This window comes from Tamandua tetradactyla, chromosome 4 (assembly GCF_023851605.1).
Source record: "Tamandua tetradactyla isolate mTamTet1 chromosome 4, mTamTet1.pri, whole genome shotgun sequence".
NCBI classification, from domain to species: domain Eukaryota; kingdom Metazoa; phylum Chordata; class Mammalia; order Pilosa; family Myrmecophagidae; genus Tamandua; species Tamandua tetradactyla.
The window spans coordinates 103658323-103679483 of NC_135330.1; the positions used below are offsets into that span (position 1 = coordinate 103658323).

Genomic DNA, 21161 nt, shown 5'->3' on the forward strand with positions numbered 1-21161 from the left:
TTCTGGTGGGTGTGAGATGATATCTCATTGTGGTTTTGATTTGCATTTCTCTAATGGCCAGGGACGTTGAGCATCTCTTCATGTGCCTTTTGGCCATTTGTATTTCCTCTTCTGAGAAGTGTCTGTTCAAGTCTTTTTCCCATTTTGTAATTGGATTGGCTGTCTTTTTGTTGTTGAGTTGAACAATCTCTTGATAAATTCTAGATACTAGACCTTTATCTGATATGTCATTTCCAAATATTGTCTCCCATTGTGTAGCTGTCTACTTTCTTGATGAAGTTCTTTGATGCGCAAAAGTGTTTAATTTTGAGGAGTTCCCATTCCCATTTATTTATTTCTTCAGTGCTCTTACTTTGGGTGTAAGGTCTATAAAATGCCTCCAATTATAAGATTTATAAGATATTTCACTACATTTTCCACTGTTTTATGATCTAGGACCTAATGTTTAGAGATTTGATCCATTTTGAGTTAACTTTTGTATACGTTGTGAGATATGGGTCCTCTTTCATTCTTTTGCATATGGATATCCAGTTCCCAGAGACAGTATTTTCAGGGTCCGACTAGAAAAGTCCCAAGCAAAGCATTCTCCTCTCCTCTTGGATAAAATTCTCTCTCTCATGATAGAGGGAGGACGGCTGGGGGCAGAAATGAAATCAAAAGAAAGATAGACAATAAAGAATGAGATGGTATAATCTAGGAATGCCCAGAGTGTATAATGACAGTGATTAAATATGCAAATTAAAAAAATGTTTTTGCATGAGGTAGAACAAAGGAATGTCATTACTGCAGGGTGCTGAAAATAGATGGTAATTAATATTTTAAAATGTCACCTTATGTGTGAGACTAAAGCAAAAAATGTTTATTTGGTACAAAATTTATATTTTGACTAGTGTGTTTCCTAGTATAACTTATGTAGACAACTTAATTGAACACCATAAGTACATGAAACCTTGAGTAGGACATGAGAATTTGTTGGTTTGTCCAGAGTGATGCCCCGATAAATTCCAAAGTGATTTGAACAGTGAATAAAAAATTATTTGCTAAGTCCCCTTTGGGGTATGGTGAGAACGGGGGAAAATTCAACTTCCCCAAGTTGAATTCTTGATATTCTCACAAGCAGTGAGGACAACCAAAGCTATAGGCTGAGCCCCCAACCTTGGGGTTTGTTCATATGAAACTTACCCAACAAAGAATAGGTCAAGCCTACTTAAAATTAGGCCTAAGAGTCACCCCCAAGAGAGCCTCTTTAATAAGGTGGTTATCTATTTATTTTCAAGAGCACAAAACCCTGCCATGACATAGAAGTGATGTTCCTTTTGGAATCAACCCCCCAACATTCCCATCTATAGTGTGCACACCAAGTTTCCCTTCCTGGGGTCACTGCTTCCTTTCCTCAACTCCATAATACATATTTCTCAACATAATTTGTGTGGCATGAGGGGGTCTAAAGTTCTCAGCAGCTCACTCTTCTTCTGAGGCTTCAGGGAGCATGTGACTGCTGACACTTCTGTTCAAAGACTTTCCTTCCTAACATGGCCCTGTGAGGCAAAGTTGGATTATATTGTATAATATATGCATTACGTACATTCACATAAACATATTCATTTATTGATTAGAACAAAAACTATCCTTTTTGTAAAAACCCAATATCAATACTAGTTTGTGTATTTAGTTAGAGGGAACTGATCATTTTATTTTTTATGTCAATTTTGTGTTGTTTATATAAAGTGCTAAAAGTAAATGATATTTAAGTTTCTTGAAGAGCTACAGCTGCAGATGATAGGTTAACGGAGGTGAGGAGACGATGTGGCATAATTTTATTCTTGGCCTGGTAGCTTAGTCTCTTTCTCTCCCTCCCTCGCCATTTTGGCACGTCCGGTTCTTCTAGATCTCTAAAATTACAGGCCTCACCGGCGACTAGTGATGATGCAGCCTTGTCTCTCTAACCCTCTCCTTAGTCCTCCACCTACCCAACATCCTCTGCTACGGGTACACTCAGGAACAGCATCTCTATGGTCACAGTCACTCGTCCGTCCTCCTTGTGTGATTGGCTACCCTCCCCTGGAGGCCACGCCCTAACTCCGCCTCTCCTCAAACTGTATATAATCCAGGGCTCGCCGAGCCTCGTGGTCTTTAGCTACTGGTGGCCCTGGCATAAGCGTCTACCAACAATAAAGCTACCTCGCTTCATGCCTTAATTGACTCGGCCTCCAGTCCTTTAGACCCGCAGCGAGGTCTCCTGCGCGCGCCCCTTGGACCCAGACCCCCAGCTCGAGCCCCTTTTCTGCATGCGGCAGTGTCGTCTAGCAAGCAGTGAGAAGCTGAGGAGTAGAGGGTCCCCGATAGCTTAGCGGTTAGGCCAAACCGCAAGACGAGAGGAAGAAAATACACTTAAATTTCATTGTGGCAGTCTGAGCACAGAAATCTCTAGAAACCCTCCTACTCTTTCACCAAGTAATGCAGCATGTGTATTCTCAAACATGTCCTAGTCACTTCTGCTTCCCACGCACGAGAGGAGACTCTGCTCTCACTCCCTTAGGCTTATGAGGGTCATAAACCATGGTGGGTGTCTTAGATTTCAGACCTGGGTCTTTGTGTATGGTTCATGATTTAAAGGGATTGGATCTCTTTGTCCCCAGATGTTTTGTCTCAGTTGCAGCTGTTAGAGTGAGGCCCAAGTGGGTTGAAGTGTTTGCAAAAATTATCAACTGTCTCTGGTGCTCCATAACAACCAGGAATTTTTACTGGCATTGGATTCACCAGTTCACAGGGATGGCGCTGCAGTGGATGGGGGTAAAGTTTGTTCTGGAGTCAACCAGAAAGATACCACCCATCCTTCTAGAGCCATAGCTCCTTCTCCAGAGACATTCCAAGGTACATTTCTCTGCATGTGAGCTCTGCAACTCCAGAGGATGTGGATGTATATTACTGTGCAGGAGACACAGTGAGGGGAAGGTAGTGTGATCCTGGACACAAACATATCTTGCAGAGTGGCCAAGGGGTTTCTAGACTACAGGGTGTATTCTGGATCCACTGAATAACTGGGAAGCAGCTCCATGGCAGATATAATAGGAGGCAGTTTTTTGTCAGCATCTGTCAGCTTTATGTCAGCATTACTTGCATAATTCAGAAAAAAAGGTGGCGATTTTGTTCTTTTAAATGGCTATAATAATCAAGAACGTGATATTAGAGGAGACCAAGACACATAGGAAAGTGGAACAGGAGATGTGTGACTTTGGATAAACCAAAGTGTTTCTTAGATGTGAGGCAAAAATTTTAAAAAACAAATGCTAAAAAGTAACAAACTGCATTAAGTGAAAAAATTTTAAAATATTTAAAAGAAGCTTTCATTTATGAAAATGAATAGAAAGCTGCCTTAACATATTTGCATGTAAGAAAGTTCTTATATTTTCAATACTGCATGTAAGGAAATTAAATATATATGCACATATGATAAAGAATTTTCATTAGACTATAGAAAGAAAATTTAGTACTTATATATATGATTGTGATTGTGGTTAAAAGGGGACATTTTAGGTTCTATACATGAAGCTGGATTAAAAATTTAAAAAGACACAGTGAACTCTATTGTAAATGATGGATTAAACTTAATAGTATGATTATAAAAATGTTCTCTTTTGAACTGTAACTAAAATGCCTGGTGTTAATGATAGAATGGCACACAGAAACTTTGTTTTAGGTTATTTTATTCATGGCTTTTATATAAGGCTACAGCTTCTTTAAAAAAATGGTTAGGAAATTAGATATACTTATGCCTTCCTTTGGGTTTGTTAAGATAATTGTCATCATGCTTGTCCCTTTTTATGTGCTTTATAATAACCCCTATACCAGTAACATCATAAAATGGGTTATATGATAATTTATTAGCTATGACCTAAAAAGCATTATGAATAAGCTAAAATGTTATATGACTTTATCAAAATTAATATGATTTATGCATCAAATGACATTAAAAATGATATTATGTATCAAAAGAAATTCATGGTTTGGAAAATAATATTCACTAGTCATATAACTGACAAAGTTCTTATGTCCAGAATATATAAAAATCCTTACAGTTAATTATTCACCAAACAGGTAAAATAATGAATAGACATTTTACCAACAAAAAATACACAAATGTGTAATATGCATAAAAAATGTTAAAAATTATTTGATAAATGGAAATTTAAACTATGATTTTGTGCCACTATTCTCCCTCTAGAATTTCTATTACCTAACATTTCATTGCTGTAATTGGTGAGCATATTGAGAAACTAGAACTCATATCTTACAGATATTGTGTATGTATATAGTCATGAAATAAGATGATGGGTGCTAAGATTTTAGTCCAGCACAATTACATGATAAGAATTCACAATTTCACAAATGCTACCACTGCAACTTTTGTCCCTCAGGTCACCCACATCTGCTCTGGGTACTGTCTTCTCTGAAGGTCACCAACGACAGAACGTTTTGTATAATATGAGGAAATGCAAATTGGGCCCCTCTCTTTACTACTGAAGACCATCCCAGCCCTGACCCTGCAGCCCTGGGAGAGGAGCCACAGCACAGGAATTTCCATGGTAGATCCATTTGGTGACTGAGACTGAAAGAGGGATCCTCCATGGAGTTTGTTATGAGCTGAGGTTTCCTAATTGTTGTTTCAAGAGGTAGTTTTCTGGAGAACACAAGATACTGAGTAAGAGTGTAGAGGACTGAAAGACTGGATCTATGCAATAATTTCCTGAATAGATATCTTTGTGTTTGCAGGTGTCCAGTGAGAGGAGCAGCTGACAGAAACTGGGGGAGATTCATTCAGACTGGGGAGTATCAGATGCACTCATATGCAATCTCTAGATTCAACTTCAGAAACTACTGGATGGGTCATGTCCACCAGGCTCTGGGAAAGGGGCCAAAGTGGGTCAGAGATTTTAAAACTGATGTAGGTTCTTAGAGATATAGAGAGTCCATGAAGTGCTTGTTAGGCACGGAGTTGTTAAGGATTCCACAATAGGCAGTGAGTCAAAAATTAACAGATTTATTGAAGGAATAAAGGAGGGAGCAAGCAGATGGGAGAGCAAAAGGGAGAAAGCAGGTAGGAGCCTGAAATTGACTCCTGCCTGGGGAGCCAGCAAGAAGAAAAAGAAAATGCCTTCCATTCTTTGTTCTGGGAGCTGTGTTTTAAAGGGACAGTGATGTCAGGAGGGGAGGGTGCCCCCTAGGTGGTGTGTTGTTTTCTGATTGAATGGGGGCTTGTAGCGGGTTTATATCTGAATCCCTGGACCTGCCAAGGATGCTGGGGTTGGGGGGTGGGCTGAGAAGGGCTCTGCATCAAGAGTTCCTTTTGCTCTTAGAATTTTCTGAGACCTAACATTCCTGCCTTTTCTTTTTAATAAAATTGAATGAAGCTGGTATTGGGTTTGGGTCAGTGCCTTAGCCTAGCCAAAGCAATTTTTGAAGGAATAGGGGCATTGTGTTCTTTCATTGACTACTTCCTGCAGACAAAAGGGCATAGTTGGGTGTTGGTGGTGGTGGGGCGGAATTGCTTTGATCTGAGCAGGGAGTAGTTGGGTTTTTGGGGCATTTTTTTTGTTGGAACAGGTTGAGAATAATGTTTTTGCTGCGAAAGGAGCTGTAGCAGAAGTAGGTTTTCAGAATTCTGATGGTCACAACTGCTATTGACCTGTTAATAAATCCAGACAGACATTGTAAGAGACAGGGGGCTAGGAGGAAAATTAATAGGGCCCAATGAGGGGAAACAGAATAGCTTGTGAAGGGGTGGAGAAGAATGAAAGAAGATCTGAGAGAAAGGCAAAGGGATGAATGATGAAATTCGTTATTTTTGGAGAGTTTAGCATTTTCAGATGTCAGAGCTTTTTTGGCACTGGAATAACTTGGAGGTTTTAAGTTTTTGAAAGCCAAACTGTCATGGTTAGGGACAGGTGTCAACTTGGCCAAGTTGTGGTACCTGTTTATCTGATTGGGCAAGCGCTGGCCTGTCTGTCGCAATGAGGACATTTCATAGGATTAGGTCATGATCACGTCAGCTGCATCCACAGCTGATTCCATTTGTAATCAGCCAAAGGGGAGTGTCTTCTGCAATTAGTGATGCTAAATCTAATCATGGGAAGCCTTTTAAGGAGGACTCAGAGGAGACACGTTCCATTCCTGCTTTGGCTGGTGAGCCTCTCCTGTGGAGTTCATCCAGGCCATCCATCGGAGTCATTGGCTTCGCAGCCTGCCCTGTGGATTTTGGACTCTGTGTTCCTACAGTCACGTGAGACACTTTTATAAGTTTTATATTTGCAAGTGTTCCCTGTTGATTCTGTTTCTCTAGAGAACCCTAATACACAAACTTAATAAGCAAAATTTTATAGAGCATTAGATATTTTTCAGAGTTTTAAAGAACATTGTTGGTTGGGGGCTGCCATGTTGTGGCAGTTTGTAAAATTTGGCTGAAGCTTGCATAAGAGTAAACTCCAGAATAACCTCTTGACTTGATTTGAAATTTTTTAGCCATTGAAACTCTATTTTTCCCCCTTTTTTGTCAGTTTATCCATGCTGTTAGGGCCAGTTTTATTTCTGGAGCTTATGTTTCACAGTGCCAGGGACAGCTATGTTTTGCAATATTTGGGACCACTATGTTTCATGTTGCCAGTGCCAGGCTTACACTCCTGGAAATCATGTCCCACGTTGGGGGGAAGCTTAGAGTTTGGCTTAGAGAAAGACCACATTTGAGTAACAGCAGAGATCTTCTGGAGATGGCTCTTGGGCACTAATTTTAAGTAGGTTTAGTTTATTATTACAGATACAAGTTTTATAAGGGCAAGCCTCAAAATTGAGGCCTTGGCTACCTGGGGAATTACTAATAGTTTTATTTTTCCAGCTTTTCAAGGGACTTTTGCAGGCACTTTTTAATTTTTTGCCCCAATTATTCTCAAATGCAGAGTATAAAACATTAACTTGTATAAAAAATATTTGCTCCTTATTCCAGGTTTTATATTAAATAAGCCTGAATTAGGTTGTTTAATTTATTAGACAGATTAAATTAGATAGTGCAAATTCTGGACAAAATAAACATTTAAAAAAATGTTATACAAATAAGTTAAAGCTTTAAAATATAGACAATATATTTTTACTCTGTATATTCATTTACCTTGCCTTTAACCAGATTAGTTTTATTACATTTAAAATTTTTTTTAAGCTTTCTTTTTTTTAGTTTTTAACCATTGCTGCGTGGACTTGTGCTAACTTTTAGAGCTGGAGAACTAAATTTGGGTTTTAGATGCCATACAGATACTTAAAGTTCCAGGGAGCTTTTAGGCTATACAAAGAATTTAAAGATCAACAAAGTTTATAATATAAGCTTTAACCTTTATAAGTACTTTTTAATGAAGCTATTTTTAGAAATAAATTAGTAGACAGCTGTTTTATGTTAATAAATTATAGCAGAGGTCTTGCTCTGCTCCACTAGATGTATTAGAGCAAAGCAGTCCAACTGACAATTTGGCTGTTTCTCTGATTTGTAGTTTTTAAAAGAATAATTAAACTATGATTAATAATACCATACTATTGCTTAATATTATGTTGATTAATGTTAGGCTATAATATGGACAGTGAGAACATTGGTAAATTTTTAGGAATTTCATATAGTTTAGAAAGATATAAATATTTTATTTATTTAAATTTAGTAACAAGATAGAAAATTCCTTTTAACTATTGTAATACTTCTCAAACATTTTTTATTCAATAGATTAAATTATTTTAGAATTTTATGTACACAAGGTGAAAGAATAAATTATTTGTAACAGTTTTTCCCTAATAGTAAGAAGACTTATTTTTTGAAAATAAAGGATAATGTTAACATAAACATTAATAAGAATATTATTGTGATGTAAAATATTTTAGACACAGTACTTGGATGATTTAAAAAAAACGGTTTATTTTTTAAAATAATTCATGTGAATAGAACACAGAGAAAACTTTAATTTTGTATTAATACTTCGCTTAACACAAAAGCTTTCCTTTTTTTGAAATATATAATAGACCTATTATATTTTGGTTAGCATTGATTATGACAGCCAGAATTTATTTTTATAAATTTTTTTAACTCTTTACAATTATTTAGAATTTACATTATAACAAATAAAATTGACCTTTTATTCATTTGGGGCTTGTAGTTTACAATGACTATAACAAACAAATGTATTTTTTAAAAACTTTTTATTACTTTTTGTATTTATTTCACCTATAGCTTTTATTTATTTAGACTGCATATAATTAGAAATAAATTTGATAATAAATTTAGACAGGTTTTCAACTCGCATATTTTTAATAGTAGTAACAGATACATTAGTACATTGAACAATTTCCTATATTTATTTTTTATAATGTTTTCCCTTAAAATTCCCTTTTATGTATTTTTGAATTATTCTGTTTCCAGCTAGGCATTAAAATAGTTAATGTATTGGCTACTGCTTACAAATTAGTAAACGACATTTACCTGTTTTTTATGCATTAGGGTTTGGCACTGCTTTTAATTTTGCTAGTTGACTACTGCCGTTTTGTTATGACTGTTTTTAAACTTTCATAGGTTTTAAAATTACTTTTAAGGAGGAAATTACTGATTTACTGGTCCAAAGGGCATTTTTGATGCTGCTTGGTTATTTTATTTCTGGAAGCAAAACTGAGACGATTCAGTTAAATAAATTATTATACTGTTGTTTAATATTATGTAAAAAAGATTACTGACAGAAGATTAGAAAATGTCTTAATTTTTATAACATTTTAAAAACATTTTTATGCAACCTAAAACATATTAAATGCATTTTATTTTAACATTTTATTTCTACAAAGTTAAAGAACAAATTTTGTGCGACTGTTTGGAATAAAAAGGTATCCTTTAGAGTTTGACTTTTAGAAAGCAAAAGGTTAAAAGTTATGAGGTTTGAAACAACATTTGGTTTTTTACTTCAGCTAAAGCTGAGTAAAAACAGTTAAAAAAATTTTTTAAACAATGAGATGATTCATTTACTTTACACAGCCAAGGACATATAATGTTAACATAAAGTACAAGAAGTTATTTTGATAAAACACTGACTCTGCTTTTTACACTGATTACTTAGAAAAGACTTTTATAACTTTTTATTAAAATAGGCCAACAGTTCAAGAAAACTTTGTTACTTTAGCAGAGAGAAACTAAATTTTAGTCTTGTATTAGTGTATTATTTGATATTAAAGTTTTAATAAATTTTATAGATAGACCCATTACATTTTTCTGTTTGACTTTGATCCTAATTTTCTTTTCCACAAGGCTTCGGCAATTTATTATATTTATTCAGGCTTTGTCTTACATTTTCCACATTTTGTTACAGCTATTTGTTTTATCGTAAGACAAAACTACTCTCTTTCTTTTAATAAAAACACATTTTAAATCCTTTAAACTTAAGTAATTATTTTAAGCAAACATTTCACCACATATAATTACCATTAAAATTAAATTTGTTAGAATGTTAAAAATTTAAAGTGCTTTAGTTAATGTATATTTGAAACATTAACATGCAATTTTTGAAGCATTAGCATACCTTAAATTTTATTATATTTTATATGTGTTATTATTACCAGGTACGTTGCTTAGTTTATGCAACCCATTTGGATTACTTTAAGAGGAATTTTGAGAATGTACTTATAATATTAATTTATTAGTAAGCTTATTTAAATTTAAGAACATACCCAAGCAGAAGAAAATTTTATTTGTTTAATTTAAAGATTTATTATTTAATTCCTTTGTTTTTATAATATTTTAAAATTATGAATAACTTTAAAAGTATTTTAACTATTAAATTTGGGGAGTATGCTGAGCTTATTGAATTTGTTCCATGTTTAAATTTAGGAAAACTTCTTAATTGATTGTACAGAGAGGTATTAGGCTTCTGAGGTTTGAAAGTTTTAGGTAAGAGTTATGGAATTTTGAGAGTTCCTATGGTTTTTTTTTTTAATTATTTTTAATCATTAGGTTTATTTTATTAAAAGTTGCGACCAGGGTTATTGGAAAAGGTTGTTGCTTTTTCCAGAGGCAGTTCTTTGGCAGTTTTTGCTGCCTTAGCGAAATTCCAGGGGTAGTAGGGAACTTCCAGGGGCAGTTTTTAATGTTCCCCTTTGTTTATAGTAATTACAAGACTAAAGTTTAAGTAGTTTAAATAGAGCTTAAGAATTTTTTTATTAATTTGCTTCTATTATCCAGAGGTATGAGATTATCTATTGGAAATGCAAAACAGGAACACAGAAATATTTTTGAGAAAGACATATAAAGGATTGAATGTTATTTTATCCCATTTTAATTTTGTTTTGCAGAACGCTTTTAACTGTAATATTTTTAACTTTAACTATAATAGCAGTATTTTTATTTTAAATTATAGTGAGGTTAGATTATGTTACAAAAATAAAACTTTTTATAGACTTATAACCAAAAATTTAAAATTTTTAACACAGCTTAAAGGTTTCCTTTTTTGAAAGAACTGTAATTAGTGACCAGTTATGAACAATTAACTAACACAAATGGAGGAACATACCAATTAATAATTAGACTGAACACATGGGTTAATAAATAGGCATTAACTGCTTAAAACAGACATTAATTTCTACTATAACCAGGTAACACACTGGCTAGCATTAAAACACATTTACTTAACTTTATTAAATATTAATTAATTGTTGGATTACTTATATTTTAGGAGTATAGTTAACAGACAAATTTAGGCCAGGGTCTTAAATCCTGTATAGAACACACACCAAAAACATTAACAATTAAATAGACATAAAACACACTAACTTTACAATTAATCAATAATTTGTTAGGCTTTGATGGGGGTATGGTCAGCGGGATTGAAGAAGTGACTGAAGGATGCCTCTGTAGAGGGAGAGGCGGAAGGCTTAAAAGGTTTTGTATGAAAGATTCCTGAGCATTAGGTAAAGTGATAGATAAATTTGTTACATTTGAAAGCAGGAGCTTTTGACGATGTACCATTGCACCGAATAAAATTAAGTTTGGGTTTGTTAATCAAGAGTGCCATCTTGTGGCCAAGGTTTTGGTTGTTCTAAAGGGAATTGTGGCCAAATTGAATTGCAGAGTTTAAATTTTAATTAAAATGGAGGGGGTTTTTATGGGACTTTGCTTACTGGAGGTTTACCGAGGTCTGCTCATTCTGTTTGTGAGGCTGATGTTGGAGGCTTATGGGCAGGTGTAGCTTTAAGTGAGACTAATTTACCCAGATCCATGATCCAGTCACAATAACACAGCAGGCATTCTTCGCCTCTCCAATCTCCTCAGTGACTTCTCTGCGTCACTCCTGGGAAACTGGAGCCTGAAGTTCTTTTTAATACACAAATTCTGCCATTGTCATTGGTGATATTAGAGTCCAGGATAGAGTCCAAACTCGCCTCACATCACAGTTTCGCCCACTTGTCCTGATGTTAGTGACAAACATCCTTTACCTTGTTATTTCTATCACTAATATTATTAAATAGCTCAGGTGCAATATGCTGCATACAAGTCTGTTCACGATAGGATAGGGAGGAAATAAGCTTTCACAGAGAAGTGATCTACGTCAGTCAATATATTGGGGAGGACATTCAGAAGTTGGTTAAACTCCAGCCACATATATGTGACATGTGAGGGGAAGGACCACAGAAGGTTTTCCTTGTGCCATCATCACAGGTGATGGCTTATACAGGGCCTTTCTGGTTCCCTGGGGAATATAACACTAATAACAGGGATGATATCTACCAGCACAGGCATCCAACTATAAATACATATAGGAACTTGCACTGAACACTGCCATCAGCAAAATGGAGAAGGGAGCCCCTTGAATACATTAAAAATAGCAAATACATTCAGACCAACTTTCCATGTATATCTGGAAATAAACCCATGCTTCTCTGATCCATTACATCAAAAACAAAAGCAAAAAAAATATATTAATAGATTAAACTGGATAACATTAAAATGAAAGTCACATGAGTATCAATTATATCATCAAGAAAGTAAAAAGAACATTTGAAAAACTTTCATCTGACTTTTTGATCAGAGGATGGTCAACATCAATAGTCATTAGGGAAATGAAAATCAAAACAACAATGAAGTACCACTTCTCATCCGTTGGGATCACCATAATCCAAGAGTTCATGAGATTGTGAAAAAATTGGAATAGTCATAAATTTCTGATGGTGATGTGATATGGCACAGCCACAATATTATTTTGACAAGGCACAGGTAAAGAAAAAGAACCTGAAGGCTTTTTACAAGCCCAATCCACACAAGTCAGATATATCAAGGGTGGGTGCAATTGTTCAGGAGTTCCTCATACAGTCATGGCCAGAGATGAGGGCAGACACATTTCTTCTGGCTTTGAAAGGGTAACAACACAAATAAATGCAGTGGTACTAACAGCTCTGACATCCTTCTATGAGTTTGCTCTTAACACGACTGATATTTATCAAACTTGGGGAGTTCTCTACTTGATGTTCTTATATGACCAATTCCTGAGACCCTGGGTTTCAAGGCAAGAGTGCTGGGTTCACAGAATGGTGGAAAGGCCTTTTGAAGATCCCATTACTATACCAATTAGGTGGCAATACCTTGCAGGGCTGGGGCAATGTTCTCCAAGAGGCTGTATATTCTCTGAATCAGCATGCACTCTATTGTGTTATTTCTCCCATACCTAGGACTCATGGGTCCAGGAATCAAGGGGTAGAAATGGGAGTGGCATTATTCATTATCACCCGTATTGAACCAGTAGAAAATATGTTGCTTCCTGTCCCTGCAACCTTAAGCTCTGCTGGTTTACAGATCTTAGTTCCAAAAGGAGGCGTGCTCTTACAAGGAGACACACCATGAGTCCACTGAACTCGAAGTTAACACTGCCACCTGGCCACTTGGGGTTCTCATGTCTCTGAATCAATAGGCAAGGAAGAGGGTTACCATACTGGCTGGGGTGATTGATTCTGATTATCAAGAGGAAACAGGACCCTCAACTACACAATAGAGGTAAAAGAGTTTGACTGGAATACAGGCGATCCCCTAGGGTGTCTCTTAGTACTACCATGCCCTGTGATTAAAGTCAATGGACAACTGCAACAACCCAATACAGGCAGAACTATGAATGGCCCAGAAACTTCAGGAATGAAGGTTGGGGTCACCTTACCAGGAAAAGAATCATGGATAGCTGAAGTCCTTGCTGATGGTAAAGGGAACATTGGGATGTGTAGTAGAAGAGGGTAGTGATAAATATGAGCTATGGTCATGTGACCAGTTACAGAAACGAGGACTGTAATGGTATGAATATTTCTTCCTTGCCTTGTTATGAGTATGTTTATATTTGTACATAAAGCAAGTATCTCTGTCTTCCTATCTTATCCCCTTTATCACATGACATGTTGTATTGTTCATATTATAGTACTTAAGTTAGAGGATATCAAGTTTATGAGGGAATATCACCTAAGGACTTGCACTCTATTCTGGAGAGATCTAGTGTACTAGATCTCTATAGTGTATAGAGTGGGCTACCACTTATACACAGGACAGTTAAGTATTGTAATGTTAAACGTTTGTTATTGTGTTTTATTTAAAGATTAAGTATGGTTTAAGGTGAAGTGTATTGGTATCAAGTTGACAAGGGGTGTACTGTGATGGTTAGGTTCATGTTTCAGCTTGGCCAGGTGATGATGCCCAGTTGTGTGGTCAGGCAAGCACTGGCCTAACCATAACTGCAAGGACATTTTGTGGCTGGGTAGTAAATCAGAAGGCTGGTTTATTAAACCATCAGTCAGTTGATTGCATCTGTGGCAGATTAAATCTACAATCAACTAAGGGTATGCCTACCACAATGAGAATCCAGTCAGTTGGAATTAATCCAATCAGTTGGTCACTTTTAAAGGTAGAAGAGAGAACTTTCATCTCTGCTTCAGCCAGCCAGACTCTCCTAGGCAGTTTATCAAGGTCCTTCATTGGAGCTGCCAGCTCACAATAGATTTTGAACTCTTGCATCTGCATGATTGTGTGAGACTTTTATAAATCTCATATTTACAGATATCTCCTGTTGGCTCTGTTTCTCTAGAGAACCCTGATTAATAAGAGTAAAATTAATAATTTATACCAGGTTGTCAGTATTGTTTGATAACCATGAAATCCATGTGACAGAGTCTCTCTCACCAACACAGTCTCCATATCCTAAGATAATTCATCTACTATTTCCTTTATTATGTTCTGTTTTCTCAGTTCTGGTATCTTAGGTTTTTGCTGTGTATGATGATGAGTCTGTTCTTTTTCTGTTTGTAAGCAATTCATAATTTTTATTTTTTTAAATTTTTGTCTTTTTTTCCTTCCCCAGAGTTTGGCTGGGTTTGGTACTCAGATTTGTCCAGCACATACCATAAAGCTGTCTTTTGAAAGGGTTATTTGTTTGTTGGTTTGCTTGCTTGACTTGCAGTCCCTTTTGGGTAGGCCTCTCCCATCCTGTCTAATTGCCCACACGAGGGAGAAGGAAAATTGAGGTTCTCATTTGTGGTTGAAATATATTCCCCCAAAAAACATATATTCTTAATTTTAATTCACATTCCTGTGTGTGGACCCATTAGAAAATAGGATTTCTTGAATATATTATCTCAGTCATGTTCCAGCCAAACTAAATGAAGTTGAGTCTTAATTTATATCACTAAGTCAAATGCTGTACAAGCAGACTGTCATAGTGAAACTAAACACAGCATGAATGGACTGACAAAGTGAAAACAAATGCAGATCAGAGATATTATCACACACTTACCTAGCCCAGGCAAAGTCTGAACTTTAAAATCAGTGTGAAGTTGATTTACTGCAACTGCACTCTGCAAGGAACTGGAGGAATTTTCCTCAAAACCAGTTAAATATGGGGTGCACAGGTGGTTCAGTGGTAGAATGCTCGCCTTCCATGCAGGAGACCAGGGTTCAATTCCCAGACCATGCACCCAAAAACAAAACAAAACAAAACAAAAACAAAAACAAAAAACAGTTCAATGTGGGAATGTGGGTTTTTGATATCTAACAATTTCAAGTAAATCCTGAAAAGGGGTTACCGAATCACAAATTCCCCAATGTCTTATACATTAGAAAGCATAAACCAGGGAGATAAAAGTTTGAAATCCAAAACAGCATTCTGCATGCAAAAAGGACATGAAACCAGCAACTTTAAATTTATTAAGAATGGTCATAACAACAAAGCATTATAATATTCAGAACAGCACAGTCCATATTCTTGACAGATTTTCTAAAGCTTTTCTAATGGACATTTACCACTACGAAGTTATGTTGAAATGCGTAGCAGTGACTGTGCTAATTTTGTTGCATGAAAGGCAATGTGGTATTTGTGGCCACTTAATTTAGGGGCTCAGATTCACCAACAACAGACTTCAGTGATATAAAAACATACTTTATTAGGAAAGTAATTAAAAGATTGTTAGAAATGAGGGCAGTGTGACGGTGGCTCAGTGGCAGAATTCTCACCTGCCATGCCAAAGACTGGGAGGTTCGATTCCCAGTGTCTGCCATGCAAAAAAAAAAAAAAAAAAATATATATATATATAGATATAACTATCTATATATATATATAGTTAGTTAGAAATGAGACATAGTTACATCACCAGATGGGACAGCACCAACACCTGAAGAGGAGTTCTGGGGAATCCCAGAGACAGCATTTTCAGGGTCTGACTGGAAAAGTCCCAAGCAAAGCATCCTCCTCTCCTCTTGGATAAGATTCTCTCTCTTTCCCTCTCATGAGATTCTAAAGTCTAACTGCTTGCATGCAGTTTATATGATATCCTTACACAAACAATAGTGACGGGATTCCATTAGCTTATGTGCCAGGGCCTAGGTGGTCCTCTGAGAACTGGCTAAGGACTGTTTCCTGGACCTAGATAACTTTATCAAAGTATATTTCCTTCTGGGAGGATAGCCAGTCCTCCCAGATGGAGCGCACATTTCAACAATTTATTACCAAGGTCACACAATGGCAACATCAGTTGAACTTAACAAACTCTACAACTCTTCCCTAACGGGAAGAGAGGCTGAAGGCATTGGAGCCCAAGAGCAAGGGACCAGCAGATAACAGCCACATGACTACCCAAGAAAGATACCTTCCTTGAATTAAAGTATCTTTACCTGGATGCCTTAGTTGGACAATTTTAGAGGCTTAGAACTGTAAGCTGGTAACTTATTAAATACTCCTTTATAAAAGTCACTCCAATTCTGGTATATCATAGTCCAGCAGCTTGCAAGCTAACAATGACACAAAACAAAAAATATAAAAAAAATATGAAAGAAGATATTAAGGAAAGAATTGAGGAGAAAATTATGACAAACAGCAAATAGCAAAATGGCAGTTTAAAGTTCTGGACTATTAGTAGTTACTTTCAGTGTAAATGGATTAAACTCCTACTAAAAGGCAGAGATTGGCAGAATGTAAAACATAAACAGGAACCAAAAGAGAAATGGAGTAGCTATCCTATTATCAGATTAAAACTGTTAAAAGGAACAAAGAATGTTACTATATAAGAAAAAAGGGGTTAATTCAACAAAAGACTTAACAATTATACACATATACGCACTTAAGAGCAGAGCCCCAAAATTGATGACATAAATATTGAGAGATCTGAAGAGAGAAATAATAAACATTAATAGTAGGAGATCTCAATACACAACTTTCACAAAGAACAGAATATCAAAACAGAAGAACAATAAGGAAATAGAAGACCAGAAAGAATTTATAAACCAACTAACCCTAACAGATATTTAGAGAAGGAGAACACTTTACCCAACAGCAGCATAATACACATGCTTCTCTAGGGTACATGAGTTCTTTTCAGGATAGTCTTTATGTTTGATCAAAAATCAAGTGTCAACAAATTAAAAAATACAGAAATCATACAAATTAGCTCCTCTAACAACAACGAAATGAAGCTAGAAATCAATCATGGAGGTAGAACTGGAAAATTCATAAATATGTGGAAATACACAATCAGTCAAAAAAGAAATCACAAGAGAAATTAGCAAGTATCCTGGGAGATGAAAATGAAAACATAATGTACCAAAAGCTCTGGGTTACATCAAAGAGATGAAATTTTACAGCTTATATTAAAAAAGAAAGACTCACCTCCTCAGGCAGATGTGGGAGGCAGGAATCACCCAGACCCTCCTTCTACCCTTAGCAGGCTGGAGTGGTGAGTAGCCTCTGCCTGGAGGACACTGACCTTCTTGGGTGCAGTCCCTGCTGTGTTGTCTGGTGCTGGTGGGGGTCCCATGGACGCTGGGGCTGAGGCTCTAAGGAGGAGGATGCAGGGAAACTGCCAAGCCACCCCCTCCCGTGGTCTCTGGGTGCCTCCCTCCCACACAGTGTTCCCAGCTGAGTAGAAAACCCCATGCTAAGAATCAGAGGGGTGAGGCGGGGAGGGTGTGTGTGCACCCGGCATCCATTAAGAAGCTAGAAAAAGCAAAGCAAATTTAATATAAATAAATAAAAGAAAGGAAATAATACCAATAACTGTGAAAATCTTTTAAATAAAAGTAGAAAAAAATAAAAAGTTGATTCTCTGAAAAATGAATAAAATTAATAAACATCTAGCTGGACAGATTAAGAAGACAGAAAATACAATAACAATATTGATGATGAAAGAAAGGAACATAACTAGACCTAAAGTCATTTAAAGGAAATTAAAGGAATATTATGAACAATTTCATACAACTAAATGAAACCATTTAGACAAACTGGAAAATTTCCTTAAAATACACAAATTAAGCTAATAATCTGAATTGCCCAGTGAAGAAATTAAATTTGTAATTAAATATTTCCAAATGGAAAACACCAGGCCCAAATAATTTCTGTCCTAAATTCTGTGAAACATTTAAAGAAAAAATAGTGACAATCATCTCCAACCATTTCAGAGAAATAAAAGAGGAGGGAATTCTTCAGAACTTATTTTACAAGGCAGCCTAAGTAATAATCAAAATCAAAAATGATATTAAGGAACAACGGAAATTTTGGCATTAATTACATTATTTTTATATCTTGATTGTAATGGTGGCTTTATGACTGCTGGCATTTGTTGAAGTCAGATCATATACCAAAAAAGGGTAAATTTTACTATATGTAAATTATACCTCATGAATTTAGAATGTAGTACATATACCCAGTGGAATATTATGCACCCATAAAAAGAATGAAGTTCTGATAATTGTGACAACATGGATGAACCTTGAAGACATGCTGAATGAAGTAAGCCAGACACAAATGAAGAATCTAGAAAACAGATTAAAAGGGGGGGGGGGTTGGGGGTATGGAATAGGGAGATAAGGCTTAAAAACATTAAAAGAAATTGCTCGGCTCTGGAAGACGAGAGATCTTTCACCAGAACAACAACAACAAAAAAAGTGAGCATCAAGGGCAGAGAATCTTGGTGACACTGATGCATAAACTCCTACCAGTAATGGAAAATGATTAGGCTGGCAGCAGCATTTCTCCCTATATCATATTCTAACCCCTGTCCCTTCTTGAGTGCTTTAATCAGAGAACAAGGACAAGTGCTGATGGAAATTCCATGGTTAGTGCCCAAGAGAATAAAATCAGACACTTAAAACCATCCAGAAGTGTTGGGCCCTTGAAAACCTGGGTAGAACTTCTGCGAAACTGACAAAAGTGATGCCCAGGAACAAGATTATAGATTGTAAAATAATCTATAATTATTAATTATAATTGTAAATTAAAGATTAGCCAGGAACAAGGCTATAGATATGGTGACCATGTGTTGCTTTGTGCCTGCTGCTCAAACATCCAGACAACACACTCATTTATTCTCAAAATGGACCAAGCTTGTCTGATAAATCCAACTATCAGACTTCTAGCTCCAGTCAAGATTAGAGTAGCCCTATTCCTCACCAGTCCTCCCTCTTACATCAAAAACCCTCGAACAACATACAACAAACAAATGTAGGAAAAGTTCTGAATGGTGGCAAGAAAAAGGTGAGTTGGCTAGGGACATCAGGACTTTAGGGAAAATGTGGCGGTGAGCTCCCTGTGCCTTCCACATAGCCCAAGTGGGCAGGCTAGAGAAGGCCACAAGCCAGAACCAAGAGGTGCAGAAAAAGAGGTCTGCCCCTCTCACCAAATGGCCAAGAAAATGCACAAGAGAAACGTTTTTGGTAGTATAAACTAGGAATTAAAAGGATTCTTCTTTAACAAAGACTTGTAAAAAAAATTAAAGCAACACTAGAAGGATTCTCTTTAAAAGTACAATGCTCATTATCACTATTTATAAACAATCTTTTCTAGAAGTCCTAGCCAAAAGTTGACCAGACATTACCATTATGCAGAAACTGAATTGTATCTAAAGACCCTACAGAGGGCGGGCAACGGTGGCTCACTGGCAGAGTTGCGCCTGCTGTGCTTGAGACCCAGGTTCGATTCCCGGTGCCTGCCCATGCAAAAAAAAAAAAAACTCCACAAAATCTACAGATAAATTTTTAGAGTAAGATTTTAACAAGTTTGTGGCAAACTAGACAAGTATACAAACAGGAGGAGTTTCATAAAGTTTACTATATTAATTTTAGCAACTTATTTTCATCAAAAGACACTGTAAAGAAAATGAAAAGTCATAAACTGGGATATTTATGATACTAACAAGCATCAGTATCTAGACAATATTAAGAATTAAAACTCATTTTCAAAAAGACAACAGAAGAGAAAAATAGGAAAAAGACATGAAAAAGCATGTCACAAAAAGAAACATGAAGAGCCCATAAACATACCAAAATGTGCTCAGATTTACTGAGAACCAGAGAAACGCAAATTAAGGCCATTGGATACAATTTTACACTCACCAGACTGATACATTAAAAAAGGATGTAGAATAGCATGACTATATACTGTTGTTTGAAGTGGTTCTGTCACTTTGGAAAACACAATTTGGTATTAAATTATGATGATGAACAGTGCAGTATTCATTAACCAGCAATTCTATTACAAGAGGAAATACCATAGAAAACCCTTATATTCATAAGCCCAAAAGATATGTGTAAGAATCATCTCTGTTCCTAGCCCCTCTTGCTTTGTTATTTCCCGCTGTACTCTGTTGTTTAAGGACCCCGGGATCTTCAGTGGCATGACCAGTGAAATGCTCCTAGCACCTGGGGCTGCTGACCTTTGTGGACAGGATCTGTCCATTCTTCTGGTGGACCTATAACTGCCAGTCTTTTCTTTTGAGGTGGGATTGCTGCAGAGAGGCGCTCCTCCTTTCTAAGCTCCTCTCCTGGAGCTCACTTCGAAGTCACTGCTGGGGCAGGGGGCCACGCCTATCAGAGGCACGGGTAGGGAGAGGGCTGGGTCTCTTCCTTTTCCAGCTGCATTCTCATGCAGGATGCCTCAGTCACTGGCCTCCATGCTCCAGTCTTCTAACATGGCGACCACTGTCCACCTCGCTCCAGTTCCACAAGATCCCACCTTTTGCCCTTATAAAAGCCCTGGAAGAGGAGGCAAATCTGCCATATTTAACAGGTGGTTTTGTATATTAAATTCTAAACTTTGCCAGATTGAAAAGTGAGTTGCCCAACAGGGGAAGCAACTTCGGTGAGGTTTACTGGGCCAACAATCTCAGGTGCTTGAGGCTACAGAATCGGTTTCTCCTGGTTCAAAAAAGAGAATTCCAAGCTTGGACGTGGCAGCTGCCCAGAGTAGCGCCTCTGAAAAAAGTTCAGGGGACTACGGAGATCTGCAGAACCTTTAAGACGGATTGGTTTCAGAGGCCCCATCAACTGGGTTGAAGTTCCACCTACCGTGTTTCATCGAATCTACGATTCCATCAGTTTTAAGATGTACGATTATTTCCAGGGTCAGTAAGGAGGACAAAATGCTGTTAGTACAGTAAGAACACGCCATTCATTGTTAGACACGTCCTGACTTTCAGAGCTGTTATACTGCAAACACGCACCTTATAATCGAAGAAATATGGCGGTTCTTTCGTCACTTTTCTCACTTTGATAGTTTCTGCGGGTGACAAGGAGCCTCCGCCCGGGAAGAGGCCGCCTTCCCTCTCCCGGCCCCACTGCAGAGAGTGCGCGGCGACACCGGAAGCGCGTT

General features: G+C 36.8%; 1 long non-coding RNA gene across 1 annotated transcript; it reads right to left on the reverse strand.

Annotated features, from left to right (window-relative positions):
* Positions 1–326: 326 nt before the first annotated feature.
* LOC143681250 (uncharacterized) lies at positions 327–21154 on the reverse strand. Its single transcript, XR_013174492.1, has 5 exons — positions 21013–21154; positions 17187–17353; positions 16196–16312; positions 14823–14961; positions 327–635 (listed from the first exon to the last, which is right to left on the reverse strand). It is a non-coding gene; the product is annotated as an uncharacterized LOC143681250 (long non-coding RNA).
* Positions 21155–21161: the final 7 nt, after the last annotated feature.